General features: G+C 43.6%; 1 protein-coding gene across 1 annotated transcript in view; it reads right to left on the bottom strand.

Annotated features, from left to right (window-relative positions):
* The window catches only part of DPH1 (diphthamide biosynthesis 1), a 1,055,215-nt gene that overhangs the window by 616,617 nt on the left and 422,019 nt on the right, over positions 1-16,579 (bottom strand). The window lies entirely within an intron of this gene.

The following is a 16,579-nucleotide window of genomic DNA, read 5'->3' on the forward strand; positions in this document are numbered from 1 at the left end:
TAGGATTGAGCTCGTATTCTATTGGCTGATTGGAACAGCAAGGGCAGCAGATTAGGGTTTAATAAGTATAATGTAGGTGTTGGCGGTGTCCGGAGTGGCAGATTAGGGGTTAATAAGTATAATGTAGGTCTCGGCGATGTCAGGGGCGGAAGATTAGGGGTTAATAAGTGTAAGATTAGGGGTGTTTAGACTCGGGGTTCATGTTAGGGTGTTAGGTGTAAACATAAATATTGTTTCCCCATAGGAATCAATGGGGCTGCGTTGCAGAGCTTTACGCTGCTTTTTTGAAGGTGTTAGGCTTTTTTTAAGCGTGCTCTCCCTATTGATGTCTATGGGGAAATCGTGTACAAGCATGTACAACCAGCTCACCATTGACTTAAGCAGCGCTGGTATTGGAGTGCGGTATGGAGCACAATTTTGCTCTCCGCTCACTTCTTTCCTTTTAATGGCAGGTTTATGAACACCTGTAATACCAGCGCTGTAGGTAAGTGAGCGGTGACAATAACGTGCAAGTTAATACCGCACCCCTCTTACCGCAAAACCTGTAATCTAGCCGAAAGTTTTTTTATAATTCCTTGTTCTATCTGAGTCATGAAAGAAAAAAAGGAAATTTATGGTTACCTGATAAATTGATTTCTTCTACGATACGACGAGTCCACAGATTCATCCTTACTTGACGTATATTATCCTCCTGCTAACAGGAAGTGACAAAGAGCACCACAGCAGAGCTGTCTATATAGCTCCTCACTTGACTCCACTCCCCAGTCATTCGACCGAAGGTATAGGAAGAAAAAGGAGAAACTAAAAAAGGTGCAGAGGTGACTGAAGTTTTGAACACAAAAATATAATCTGTCTTAAATTGACAGGGAGGGCCGTGGACGGATTCCACGGATTCATACTTACTTGTGGGATACAATACCAAAGCTACAGGACACGGATGAACGGGAGGGACAAGACAAATACCTTAGCAGAAGGCACCACTGCTTGAAGAACTTTTCTCCCAAAAATAGCCTCAGAAGAAGCAAAAGTATCAAATTTGTAAAATTTGGAAAAAGTATGAAAGTCGCAGCCTTACAAATCTGTTCAACAGAAGCATCGTTTTTAAAAGCCCATGTGGAAGCCACCGCTCTAGTAGAATGAGCTATAATTTTTTCAGGAGGCTGCTGTCCAGAAGTCTCACATGCCAAATGGATGATGCTTTTCAGCCAAAAAGAAAGAGAGGTAGCCGTAACTTTTTGACCCCTACACTTTCCAGAATAAACAACAAATAAAGAAGATGTTTGACGGAAATCCTTAGTTGCTTGTAAGTAAAACTTCAAGGCACGAACCACGTCCAAGTTATGTAACAGATACTCCTTCTTAGAAGAAGTATTAGGACATAGAGAAGGAACAACAATTTCCTGATTAATATTCTTATTTGAAACAACCTTAGGAAGGAATCCAGGTTTAGTGCGCAAAACCACCTTATCAGAATGGAATATAAGATAAGGGGAGTCTCATTGTAACACAGAAAGCTCAGAAACTCTTCGAGCAGAAGAGATAGCAACTAAAAACAGAACTTTCCAAGATAGAAGCTTAATATCTATGGAATACATGGGTTCAAACGGAACCCCTTGAAGAACATTTAGAACTAAATTCAAACTCCATGGCGGAGCAACAGGTGTAAACACAGGCTTGATTCTAATTAAAGCCTGACAAAACGACTGAACGTCTGGGACATCCACCAGACTCTTGTGTAGTAAGATTGACAAAGCAGAAATCTGTCCCATTAAGGAACTAGCTGATAATCCCTTCTCCAATCCTGCTTGGAGAAAGGACAAAATCCTAGGAATCCTGATCTTACTCCATGAGTAGCCCTTGGATTCGCACTAATAAAGATATTTACGCCATATCTTATGGTAAATTTTCCTAGTGACAGGCTTTCGAGCCTGAATCAAGGTATCAATGACCGACTCAGAGAATCCCCGCTTAGATAAAATCAAGCGTTCAATCTCCAGGCAGTCAGTTGCAGAGAAATTAGATTTGGATGTTGGAACGGACCTTGAATGAGAAGGTCCTGTCTCAGTGGCAGTTTCCACGGTGGCAGAGATGACATTTCCACCAGATCCGCATACTAAGTCCTGCGTGGCCACGCAGGCACTATCAAGATTACCGAAGCCCTCTCCTGTTTGATTCTTGCAATCAAACGAGGTAGGAGAGGAAAAGGAGGAAACACATAAGCCAGGGTACTGCTAGAGCATCTATCAGTACTGCTTGAGGATCCCTTGATCTGGACCCGTAACAAGGAAGTTTGGCATTCTGACGAGATGACATAAGATCCAATTCCAGTGTGTCCCATTGATTAATCAATTTTGCAAACGCCTCCGGATGGAGCTCCGACTCCCCCGGATGAAAAGTCTGACGACTTAGAAAATCCACTTCCCAGTTCTCCACTCCTGGGATATAGATTGCTGATAGATGGCAAGAGTGAGTCTCTGCCCATCGAATTATCTTGGAAACCTCTATCATCGCTAGAGAACTCTTTGTTCCCCCTTGATGATTGATATATGCTACAGTCGTGATATTGTCCGACTGGAATCTTATGAATTTGGCCGAGGCCAGATGAGGCCATGCTTGAAGCGCGTTGAATATTGCTCTCAGTTCCAGAATATTTATTGGTAGTAGGGACTCCTCCTGAGTTCAAACACCCTGAGCCTGCAGGGAATTCCAAACTGCACCCCAGCCCAAGAGGCTGGCGTCCGTCGTCACTATGACTCATGCTGGCCTGCGGAAACACATTCCCTGGGACAGATGATCCTGTGACAACCACCAAAGAAGAGAGTCTCTGGTCTCTTGATCCTGATTTATCCGAGGAGATAAATCCGCATAATCCCCATTCCACTGTCTCAGCTTGCACACTTGCAGTGGTCTGAGATGCAAATGCAAGCGAGCAAACGGAACTATGTCCATAGCCGCTACCATTAACCCAATGACCTCCATACACTGCGCCACTGATGGCCGAGGAAAGGAATGAAGTGCTCGGCAAGTAGTTAGGATCTTTGACTTTCTGACCTCCGTCAGAAAAATTTTCATGTCTACCGAGTCTATCAGAGTTCCTAGGAATGGAACTCTTGTCAGTGGAACTAGTGAACTCTTTTGTATGTTCACCTTCCACCCGTGAGTTCTTAGAAAAGCCAACACGATATCCGTGTGAGATTTGGCTAGATGGTAAGTGGACGCCTGAATCAAAATATCGTCCAGATAGGGCACCACTGCTATGCCCTGCGGCCTTAGAACCGCCAGAAGGGACCCTAGCACCTTTGTGAAGATTCTGGGAGCTGTGGCCAACCCGAAAGGGAGGGCCACAAACTGATAATGTTAGTCCAGGAAGGCGAACCTGAGGAACTGGTGATGATCTTTGTGGATAGAAATGTGAAGATACGCATCCTTCAAATCCACGGTGGTCATATATTGACCCTCATGGATCATTGGTAAAATTGTTTGTATGGTCTCCATCTTTAACGATGGGACTCTGAGAAATTTGTTTAGACTTTTGAGATCTAAAATCGGTCTGAAGGTTCCCTCTTTTTTGGGAACCACAAACAGATTTGAGTAAAACCCCTGCCCCTGTTCTAGTTTTGGAACTGGGCAGATTACACCCATGGTATATAGGTCTTCTACACAGCGTAAGAACGCCTATCTTTTTGTCTGGTCTACAGACAAACGTGAAAGATGAAATCTCCCTCTTGGGAGAGAATCCTTGAATTCTAGTCGATACCCCTGGGTCACGATTTCTAATGCCCAGGGATCCTGAACGTCTCTTGCCCAAGCCTGAGAAAAGAGAGAAAGTCTGCCCCCTACTAGATCCGGTCCCGGATCGGGGGCTGCCCCTTCATGCTGTCTTGGTAGTAGCAGCGGGCTTCTTGGCCTGTTTACCTTTATACCAGGTCTGGTTAGGTCTCCAGACTGACTTGGATTGTGCAAAATTCTCCTCCTGCTTGGTGGCGGAGGAGGAAGTAGAGGGTCCACCTTTAAAGTTTCGAAAGGAACGAAAATTATTCTGTTTGGCCCTCATTTTAACCGTCTTGTCCTGAGGAAGGGCATGACCTTTACCTCCAGTAATGTCGGAAATGATCTCCTTTAGTTCAGGCCCGAATAGGGTCTTACCCTTAAAAGGAATAGCTAAAAGCTTGGATTTTGATGACACATCAGCAGACCAAGACTTAAGCCATAACGCTCTACATGCTAAAATTGCAAATCCTGCATTCTTTGCAGCTAATTTAGCCATTTGGAAAGCGGCATCTGTAATAAAAGAATTAGCTAGCTTGAGAGCCTTAATTCTATCCAAAATATCATCTAATGGGGTCTCAACCTTAAGAGACTCCTCTAGAGCCTCAAACCAAAAAGCTGCTGCAGTAGTTACTGGAACAATGCACGCTATAGGTTGTAGAAGAAAACCCTGATGAATAAACAATTTCTTTAGAAGACCCTCTAATTTTTTATCCATAGGATCTTTGAAAGCACAACTGTCCTCAATAGGTATAGTTGTACGCTTAGCCAGGGTAGAAATAGCTCCCTCCACCTTAGGGACCATCTGCCACGAATCCCGAATGGTGTCAGACATGGGAAACATTTTCTTAAAAGTAGGAGGGGGAGAGAACGGAATGCCTGGTCTATCCCATTCCTTAGTAACGATGTCCGAAATTCTTCTAGGGACTGGAAAAACATTAGTGTAAGTAGGGACCTCTAGATATTTATCCATTTTACACAATTTCTCTGGTGGGGTGACAATAGGGTCACAATCATCCAGAGTCGCTAAAACCTAGAAGTACTAGGCGTCGCTTGAGCGGGCGTTAAAGATTGTGACACTTGGGGAGAATTAGATGAGAATCATCCTGAGACATACTTTTATCACCTAAAATATGTTCTTTGCAATGTAAGGCCCTTTCAGTACATGAGGGACACATTTTAAGTGGGGGTTCCACAATGGCTTCTAAACACATAGAACATTGACTTTCCTCAATGTCAGACATGTTGAAACAGGCTAGTAATGACCACAAATAGGCTTGAAAACACTTTATTTAGTGAAAAAAATAACAATCTGAAAAACGGAACTGCGCCTTTAAGAGAAAAAAAAGCGTACAATATTTCCCAAAACTGCTCTAAAATGCTATAATTATCCCAATTTTAGTATATATGTGTCTTATCTTGCCAGCTAAGATTGCACCACAAGAAAGGTATGCTTAACCCTTAATTGGGAAAAAACGTTACTCGAAAAACTTTATGAAATTAACCAATTAACCCCCTGCACCTCGCCACAGCTCTGCTGTGGAGCCTACCTGCCCTCAGGGGTCTGTAAAATCACTCTAACACTTCGATTAGGCCAAATATTTCCTTTGAGGCTCACCGGAGCTGGAGCTTGCTGCTTGCATGGGGAATTCAACTGTGCATCTGAGGCGCAAAATTAGGCCCCGCCCATCAACACCGATGTCTCAGTGCCTTGTAAGAACCGCTGTAAAGCGGTCTATAACCTAGCCATGTTGGTCTCCAAATATACAAGTTTTCAAGAAAGCCATGTGAACCCTCCAGAGCCATCAAAGTAAAAAAATTTTTGCTTTTTTATCACACAAAAAAAACGTTAATTGCCTTCCCAACATAAAATCGTTATGTTATTAGTGTCAACCATTTTTTCAGCCCTTAACATACATGTCCCAGTAATACCCTTCTATTCACATGTAGGATTACTGCTTACCCCTTTTCCCTTATGGGAATACTGTCAGCCAGTTCTGAAATAACACAGTCTCTCCAGAAAAAAATGACTGAACATACCTCAATGCTTGTAGCATGAAAAACGTTCCTCACACTGAAGTTTCTTAAGTACTCCTCAGCCATTCTGTGGGAACTACTCTGGATCTTAGTGACAACTGCTAAGATCATCAGTCTCCAATCAGAAATCTTCATCCATCTGCTGCCTGGGAAAAAATAGCACTCACCGGTACCATTTAAAATAAGAAAGTCTTGCTTGAAGAAAATAAAAACTATCATTTTATCACCTCTTTCACTTTACCTCTTCCTATTACTTAGTATAGGCAAAGAGAATGACTGGGGGTGGAGTCAAGGGAGGAGCTATATAGACAGGAAGTGGCAAAGAGCACCACAGCAGAGCTGTTAGCAGGAGGATATATCCCACAAGTAAGGATGAATCCGTGGACTCGTTGTATCTAGTAGAAGAAATGTGGGTTTCATGTCTTTTTAATATTAGTGGCTAACCGAATAAGCAAAACATTGTGCAGAATGAAGCCACACACACTGCCCGCAAGTAGTACTAAACCAAGCAAAAACATGGAAAGAGTCCACAGCTGCATTCATTACTTTTGGGAAATAAGAACCTGGCCACCAGGAGGAGGCAAAGACAACCCAGTCAAAGGCTTAAATACTCCTGCCACCCCCCTCATCCCCCAGTCATTCTGCCGAGGAACAAGGAACAGTAGAAGAAATACAGAGTAAAAGGTGCCAGAAGATACAAGGATGCCCCACATAAAATTATGGATGGGAAGCTGTGGACTCTTTCCATCAGAAGAAAAGGAAATTATCAGGTAAGCATAATTTATGGGGTTTTATCTTAAATGGAAAGAGTCCACAGCTGTATTCATTACTTTTGGAAAAACAATACCCAAGCTATAGAGGACACTGAATGCCAATACGGGAGGGTACAATAGGTGGCCGATGCTGAGGGCACCAGGCCTGAACCTCTAAAAAATAAATTAAAAAAAGCACCTGAAGCAGAGAAAATTTTAAGAGGAAAAGCCCCAGTGACACTGACTCGCATTTAGTCCAGAAACCAAACTAGAGACCGCAAACAGACTTGACTGAGCCAACAGTCTTCCAGGAGACACTGTCGCCCAACAAACGGTCCCCCACCACTCATCCCCACAAATGAAGTAGAAACCAGCCGAAACCCCCAAAGGGGATAAGGCAAAGGAGAACCAAGGAAACCCAAAGGTCCCCTAATACAAAAAGGAACACCTCCACGAGTGAGCCCAGCTCACAGAGACCCAAAGGGGCCCAAAAAGGGAAAGGAGGCCACGCCTATACCAAGCGAAACCCAGGATACGACCGGGCACAGAGACAGAACAGATGTCTCCCCAATATCCTGCAAGCACGGAATGCAATGGAAGCGGCAAAGTCCTCCTAGTGTCCGGCCATATAATACCAAGGTATTAGACCATGATAAAGGTGAGGGAGATGGAGCAAGCACATAGCCCAAGTTCCCACTACCGTGGAACACCCCAACCAGCCCTGATATCCAAGATTCCCAAAACCCCCAAGACTGGGTCAGGAAAAAGGCCAAGTGAAGTTTCAGCAACCAGAAGTCTCAGGGAGAAAAACAGGTCCGGTCACCTAATAGTTCCGGCAAACCTTATCCTAGAACTAAAAACCCCAACCGACCAAAAAGCCAGAAACAAGGGTATGGATGCATATTCAGAAAATCCAGATAGCGAGAAGAACTCAAAAGCTCCGACCAAAGGAAGGAACCACCCCTAGCTAAAGTCCAGTGCTCCAAGAAGCAAGGTTAGAAGTCGTAAGATACTTCTCAGAGCCTCAGGACAACCAAGGGATACCTCAAGGTCCAAAAAATCCTAATAGCAGGACTAGTCTCCCTAACACCTCCGCACAAGCAGAGGACACAAGGAAGAGAAGGCACTAAGCCTACCCAGCTCCGGAAAACCCAGAGCCAAAAAAAAAGTCCCTGCAGGGAACAACCATCACCCGGAAACACAGATCCCTAAAAGGAGATCCACTCACCCGGAGGCAATGGAAGAAGACCTAAAGGCCTCTTTATAACTCAGTCAAGAGTAAGAGCTGCATCTAGATACACTAGAAACAGCTGCGCGTACAGCTGCAAGGTATCAAGCGATGCAACAGGCTTCAAACTGCAAACCTTCCGCATGCTAGACAGATATCCTGTACAAACTGTTGGATCAAGCACAAAAGGACACATCCAGAGGCCTAAAAAATAAAGGCCAAACCGCTCAATAGCGGTAAGGGGCATTTAGCCCTCCCACCCTCCACCACATGGGGGAGGAAACTCTAAGATCTGATGAAATCAGAAGTCAGATAGAGTGACGCAGCGGAAAAACTCCCCTGCCCATTCATTTATGACTGAAGGCTATAAGGACTGAAACAATCCTTCCCACCTCACGGACCCACAGGTCCTCTTGAATGCTTAGTTGAACATGAAAAACAATGATAAACTGAGCACTCGTTGCTTCTACCGAACCAGCCAAGCAGAACAGTGCCACGTGTCTGAACAGCCCCAAAACCGAACAAACCCGACAGGACCAGCCTGTACCTAGGGTCCCAACCGGCAAGCTGCATAAATTTTCCCTCGTAGGGGAAAAAACAGAAAACAGACAGTTAAACATATCCAACAAATTCCGAAGAAGTAATAAAGAGTACCAATCCCAGAAGGTTCCCGAAGGAAACAAAAAAAAATAAAAGACATCCCATTGTATATAAATAAAACATAAGGCAACCCGGAGGTTAACGCCCAAAAAGACACAGGCCTACTCGCAGGACCAGCCAAAAGGAGCCCTATCACACAAAACTGGGAAAGATTTCTAAAAAATGACAATCAGGAGATTACTTCATACCCCACGTTTAATGAGGTGCACCATTCGAATTATCAGACTGAAAATCCCCGTATCTGGTAACTATAGGGTCATTCAATAAATGAAAAACATGTCTGAGCAACACGCGAAGGCGTGCAATCCTGTAACGGAAGGCACAACACTCAGGGACAGATACCTCCACAGGGAAATGTAGAGGCCCTCCCCAAGGCGGAAGGCCCGGGACAATAGGGCACAAGCACATTCTCAAATAAACGTCTGGACTCTGCAGACGAACAATCGCAAACTTCATTTGGAAGCGAAAAGTGCTGCAACCTCCGGGAGAAACAGGCCACCCCACATGGAGGAACCATTAATTGGGTTACCTGCATGTGCAGAAGTATGATTTGGTAGGGAACTCGCCTCTCGGAGGACAGGACCACCAGAGGCGGATGGCTCAGCAGACACTGGATTCCCCGAGCCCGAGGAACCAGACGCCCTAAAATGGCATACTGAACAAAACTGGTTGACAGGCGTCAACGAGGCCACCCCGGATTCATCACCGGACACAGAATCTGAATCTGAAATCAAAATAGTCTCAGTATCAGAATTCTCTGTAACTGAATTTGAAATTAACACAGTCTCAGCATCAGAATACTCCATAACTGGATAGAGGATATTTAAATATGGACTAAAGTAGTGAAAAACTAAACGGCACCTGACACCCCCAATGGCTGGGGCACTCACCACCTCCTATGACCAGACCCCTGCAGACTAGAAAATTTCCTTCGCCACACGGTCAGAAATGCGGAAATGAAACAATGGAACGTAGCCACGCCCGAACACAAGGTAAACCATACAGTCCAAACAAGCGCGCCCAGCCAAAATGCTGCAACACTTCCAAAGGCCTCAATGTTCCAACAATGAGCCCAGTAAACATTGCACATAAGCAGGTTGAATCACATAACAAACATGATTAAAAAAAAACCCTTTTCAATAACCCTCCTCAGGAGATATTAACCCTCAATTCCAATATACTAAAAGAGACTCACTGAGACCGGTAGCCTCTCGGGAAACATTCCCATTACAGTACATTGCAAATAAAGTAAAATGAAACAATCTTACCGGAATCTACGCCATGGAACAGGAACACGGCCCTTCAAGTGTGACGGATAGTAGCATCGCCTCCACCATGGACTTGAGAGAAGAAAGCAGGCAGCAAAGCGAAGTTCGACAAGGCCGATTGCTTGAGAAGCTGTTAATATGAGTCGGGATGGTTTCACAGAAAGAAATTCACTGCATCTCCAGACTCTAACTTTCATCCAAGCCCTCACAGAGAGACTGACAGGACTACTTAAAACTCCTATCCCATGCCGAAGAGTACTACCCTCCATAAGAGACAAAAACAAAAATTAAAAATTCTGACACTTCTCTGCCATCCTCCTGGGACGTAAGGCAAAGAATGACTGGGTGATGAGGGGAGTGGGAGGAGTATTTAAGCCTTTGGCTGGGTTGTCTTTGTCTCCTACTGGTGGCCAGGTTCTTATTTCCCAAAAGAAATGAATGCAGCGGTGGTCTTTTTCCATTTAAGAAGAAAACAGACACAAAAGCTTATACAAAGCAGATTACGCCTGCTTACCAATAAGAAAACCAGCAGTTGCAACAGGTTTCCATATTTTTTTTTTAAATGAAGAAAGGGGCATTAAATCCAGAAGAGCAGAAAAAAGTAAATTTATGCTTACCTGATAAATTAATTTCTTCTATGGTACGACGAGTGCACGGATTCATCCTTTACTTGTGGGATATTATCCTCCTGCTAACAGGAAGTGGCAAAGAGCACCACAGCAGAGCTGTCTATATAGCTCCTCCCTTAGCTCCACCCCCCAATCATTCGACCGAAGGTACAGGAAGAAAAACGAGAAACTAAAAGGTGCAGAGGTGACTGAAGTTTAAAATAAAAAAATATAATCTGTCTTAAAATGACAGTGCGGGCCGTGAACTCGTCGTACCATAGAAGAAATTAATTTATCAGGTAAGCTTAAATTTACTTTTCTTCTATAAGGTACGACGAGTCCACGGATTCATCCTTTACTTGTGGGATACAATACCAAAGTTACAGGACATGGATGAATGGGAGGGACAAGACAGATGGTTAAACAGAAGGCACCACTGCTTGAAGAACTTTTCTCCCAAAAATAACCTCCAAAGAAGCAAAAGTATCAAATTTGGAAAATTTGGAAAAGGCGAAGACCAAGTCACAGCCTTACAAATCTGTTCAACAGAAGCATCATTTTTAAAAGCCCATGTGGAAGCCACCGCTCTATTAGAGTAAGCTGTAATCCTTTCAGGAGGCTGCTGTCCAGCAGTCTCGTATGCCAAACTAATGATGCTTTTCAGCCAAAAAGAAAGAGAGGTAGCCGTAGCTTTTTGACCTCTACATTTTTCAGAATAAACAACAAAAAAAGAAGATGTTTGATGGAAATCCTTGGTTGCTTGCAAGTAAAACTTCAAAGCACGAACCAAGTCCAAGTTGTGCAACAGACGCTCCTTCTTAGAGGAAGGATTAGGACACAGAGAAGGAACAGCAATTTCCTGATTGATATTCCTATTAGTAACAACCTTAGGAAGGAATCCAGGCTTGGTACGCAAAACCACTTTATCAGCATGGAAAACAAGATAAGGTGAGTCGCATTGCAACGCAGATAGTTCAGAAACTCTTCGAGCCGAAGAGATAGCAACTAAAAACAGAACTTTCCAACATAGAAGCTTAATATCTATGAAATGCATAGGTTCAAACGGAACAACTTGAAGAACTTTAAGAACTAAATTCAGACTCCATGGCAGAGAAACAAGTTTAAACACAGGCTTGATTCTAACTAAAGCCTGACAGAACGACTAAACGTCTGGAACATCTGCCAGACGCTTGTGCAGTAGAATTGATAAAGCAGATATCTCTCCCTTTAAGGAACTAGCTGATAGCCCCTTCTCCAATCCTTCTTGGAGAAAGGACAAAATCCTAGGAATCCTGATCTTACTCCATGAGTAGCCTTTGGATTTGCACCAATAAAGATATTTACGCCATATCTTATGATAAATTTCCTAGTGACAGGCTTTCAAGCCTGAATCAAGGTATCTATGACCGACTCAGAGAAACCCCGCTTGGATAAAATCAAGCGTTCAATCTCCAAGCAGACAGCCAAAGAGAAACTAGATTTGGATGCTGGAACGGACCTTGAATCAGAAGGTCCTGTCTCAGTGGCAGAGTCCATGGTGGAAGAGATGACATGTCCACCAGGTCTGCATACCAAGTCCTGCATGGCCACGCAGGTGCTATCAAAATCACCAAAGCTCTCTCCTGTTTGATTCTGGCAATCAAACGAGGAAGGAGAGGAAATGGTGGAAACACATAAGCCAGGTTGAACAACCAGGGTACTGCTAGAGCATCTATCAGTACTGCCTGAGGATCCCTTGACCTGGACCCGTAACAAGGAAGTTTGGCGTTCTGACGAGACGCCATCAGATCCAATTCTGGTGTGCCCCATTGCTGAACCAATTGTGCAAACACCTCCGGATGGAGTTCCCACTCCCCCGGATGAAAAGTCTGACGACTTAGAAAATTCACTTCCCAGTTCTCCACTCCTGGGATATAGATTGCTGATAGATGGCAAGAGTGAGTCTCTGCCCATCGAATTATTTTGGTAACCTCTATCATCGAAAGAGAACTCTTTGTTCCCCCCTGATGATTGATATATGCTACAGTTGTGATATTGTCCAACTGGAATCTTATGAATCTGGCCAAAACCAGCTGAGGCCACGCCTGAAGCGTGTCGAATATCGCTCTCAGTTCTAGAATATTTATCAGGAGGAGAGCCTCCACCTGAGTCCACAAACCCTGGGCTTTCAGGGAATTCCAGACTGCACCCCAGCCAAATAGGCTGGCTTCTGTCGTCACTATGACCCATGCTGGCCTGCGGAAAAACATTCCCTGGGACAGATGATCCTGTGACAACCACCAAAGAAGAGAGTCTCTGGTCTCTTGATCCAGATTTATCTGAGGAGATAAATCTGCATAATTCCCATTCCACTGTTTGAGCATGCATAGTTGCAGTGGTCTGAAATGCAAGCGAGCAAACGGAACTATGTCCATTGCCGCTACCATTAGTCTGATTACCTCCATACACTGAGCCACTGACGGCCGAGGAATGGAATGAAGAGCTCGGCAGGTGGTTAAAATCTGATTTCCTGACCTCCGTCAGAAAAATTTTCATGTCCACCGAATCTATCAGAGTTCCCAGGAAAGGAACTCTTGTGAGTGGGATAAGTGAACTCTTTTTTACGTTCCACCCGTGAGATCTTAGAAAAGCCAACACGATGTCCGTGTGAGATTTGGCTAGTTGGTAAGTCGACGCCTGAATTAAGATATCGTCCAGATAAGGTGCCACTGCTATGCCCCGTGGCCTTAGAACCGCCAGAAGGGACCCTAGCACCTTTGTGAAAATTCTGGGAGCTGTGGCCAACCCGAAGGGAAGAGCCACAAACTGGTAATGCTTGTCCAGAAAGGCGAACCTGAGGAACTGGTGATGATCTTTGTGGATAGGGATGTGTAGATACGCATCCTTTAAGTCCACAGTGGTCATATATTGACCCTCCTGGATCATTGGTAAAATAGTCCGAATGGTCTCCATCTTGAAGGATGGGAATTTGTTTAGGATCTTGAGATCTAAAATTGGTCTGAAGGTTCCCTCTTTTTTTGGGAACCACAAACAGATTGGAGTAGAACCCCTGCCCCTGTTCTGTTTTCGAAACTGGGCAGATCACTCCCATGGTCTTTTACACAGCGTAAGAATGCCTCTCTTTTTGTCTGGTTTACAGACAATTGAGAAAGATGGAATCTCCCCCTTGGAGGAGAATCTTTGAAATCTAGAAGATACCCCTGGGATACGATTTCTAAAGCCCAGGAGTCCTGAACCCCTCTTGCTTTGCAGCAGGGGAAGAGGTAGAGGGACCACCTTTGAAGTTTCGAAAGGAACAAAAATTATTTTGTTTGGTCCTCATCTTATTTGTCTTATCCTGAGGAAGGGCATGGCCTTTCCCTCCAGTGATGTCTGAAATGATCTCTTTCAGTTCAGGCCCGAATAGGTTCTTACCCTTGAAAGGGATGGCTAAAAGCTTAGATTTTGATGACACATCAGCAGACCAGGACTTAAGCCATAACGCTCTACGCGCTAAAATGGCAAAACCTGAATTCTTTGCCGCTAATTTAGCCAGTTGATAAGCGGCATCTGTAATGAAAGCATTAGCTAGCTTGAGAGCCCTAATTCTATCCAGAATATCATCTAATAGGGTCTCAACCTGAAGAGCCTTCTCCAGAACCTCAAACCAAAAAGCAGCTGCAGTAGTTACGGGAACAATGCACGCTATAGGTTGGAGAAGAAAACCCTGATAAACAAATATTTTCTTTAGGAGACCCTCTAATTTTTTATCCATATGATCTTTGAAAGCACAACTGTCCTCAATAGGTATAGTTGTACGCTTAGCCAGGGTAGAAATAGCTCCCTCCACCTTAGGGACCGTCTGCCACAAGTCCCGCATGATGTCTGATATGGGAAACATTTTCTTAAAAGTAGGAGGGGGAGCGAACGGAATACCTGGTCTATCCCACTCCTTAGTAACAATGTCCGAAATCCTCTTACGGACCAGAAAAACATCAGTGAAAGCAGGAACCTCTAGAAATCTGTCCATTTTACACAATTTCTCTGGAACTACAATAGGGTCACAATCATCCAGAGTCGCTAAAACCTCCCTGAGCAATAAGCGGAGGTGTTCTAGTTTAAATTTAAAAGACGTCATATCTGAGTCTGTCTGAGGGAACATCTTTCCTGAATCAGAAATCTCTTCCTCAGACAGCAAATCCCTCACCCCCAACTCAGAACATTGTGAGGGTACATCGGATATGGCTAATAAAGCATCAGAGGGCTCAGCATTTGTTCTCACACCAGACCTACTGCGCTTCCCCTGCAACCCAGGCAGCTTAGATAAAACCTCTGTGAGGGTAGTATTCATAACTGCGGCCATATCTTGCAGGGTGAAAGAATTAGACGCACTAGAAGTACTTGCCGTCGCTTGTGCGGGTGTTAATGGTTGTGACACTTGGGGAGAATAAGATGGCAAAACCTGATTCTCTTCTGACTGAGAATCATCCTGCGACATACTTTTAGTAGCTAAAATATGTTCTTTGCAATTTATTGACCTTTCAGTGCATGAGGGACACATTCTAAGTGGGGGTTCCACAATGGCTTCTAAACATATTGAACAATGACTTTGCTCAATGTCAGACATGTTGAACAGGCTTGTAATGACTACAAACAAGCATGAAAACACTTTATTTAGTGGAAAAAAAACAATCTTAAAAAACGGTACTGCGCCTTTTAAGAGAAAAAAAGCATACACGTTCTGCAAAACTGCTTTAAAATGCACCAAATTTTTCACAAATATGTGTAGTTAAGTTTGCCCCACAAGAAAATTTAACATTTAACCCTTTATTGTGCAAACCGTATTAAATTAAGGAATAAATCCGGAAAAAAACACCCCCAGCACATTGCCACAGCCCTGCTGTGGCGCCTACCTGCCCTTGTAAATATGGGGTTAAAGCTTCGATTTGGCCCAAAACATCCACAAGGGCCCTCAGGAGTTGGAGCTTGCTGCTTGCTGAGTGAAAACAACTGCGCATCTGAGGCGCGAAAATAGGCCCCGCCCATCTCACTCGATGTCTCTACAGCCTCAAAGAACCGCAATGACTGAACATACCTCACTGCTATATAGCATGACAAACGTTCCTCACACTGAAGTTTCCTGTACTCCTCAACCTCTGTGGAAATAGCACTGGATCTTAGTTACAAATGCTAAGATCATCATCCTCCAGGCAGAAGTCTTCATCCATCTGCTGCCTGAGAGTAAATAGTACACACCGGTACCATTTAAAACAAAAAACTTGCTTGAAGAAATTAAAAACTAATATTTTATCACCTCTTTCACTTTACCCTTCCTTGTACTTAGAGTAGGCAAAGAGAATGATTGGGGGTGGAGCTAAGGGAGGAGCTATATAGACAGCTCTGCTGTGGTGCTCTTTGCCACTTCCTGTTAGCAGGAGGATAATATCCCACAAGTAAAGGATGAATCCGTGGACTCGTCGTACCTTATAGAAGAAATAAACATCTGATCTTCTGAGTCTTATAATTTCTCAGTGAAAATACTAAAACAATAAAGATACTGTGTCCCTTTAAACATTAGCCTAAAACAACGTATCCATATAGGTAAGGTCTCTAACCTCTTCTATAGAATCCATATGTAGAACAACAGCATAAGTAAACCACTTACTCGAACTTTAAAATGCATTACGATTACTAGCTTTGAAAGTACAAATCAGGTATAAACATAAACAAAGGAAAAAGAGGAGTTGTGTGCGTTAACTGACATCTTTCCCTTTTCAACATAGCACTTTTATAATGTTGCCATCAGAGCCACTTGTTAAGTAGTGAAAATGTCCAAACTTGAATAAACCAAGTAGCAGTGAATGTAGTTTACATTTAAAGACACTTCTGATGGAGACTAGATGTTAGCAGGAAAAGATATAATATAGCAACGAAGCAGCAATCCCATATCTAGTTCAGTCTAGTGAATGACAGACAGGGAAGTTGGAGCAGGAGGTACTGCTAGGCTAAAGTAGTATGGGTATACAAGTTTAGTCGATTGTTTGGCAAATTAGGCAGATGGAAGTAGAGGAACAGCAAGGCTGGAACAATATGGATATACAAGCAAAGTCCATCATATGGCAAACTTGGTAGATAGTTCAAAGAAGTAATTTTCCAGCCTCCAGTAAGATTTAAAAGACCTTTATTATTCTCTTGCAGGGTCCATCATATAAACAACATTTCAAACCTTAACTCGGTTCTTAATCATGATTAAGAACCGAGTTAAGGTTTGAAATGTTG

This window comes from Bombina bombina, chromosome 3, assembly GCF_027579735.1.
Source record: "Bombina bombina isolate aBomBom1 chromosome 3, aBomBom1.pri, whole genome shotgun sequence".
NCBI classification, from domain to species: Eukaryota; Metazoa; Chordata; class Amphibia; order Anura; family Bombinatoridae; genus Bombina; species Bombina bombina.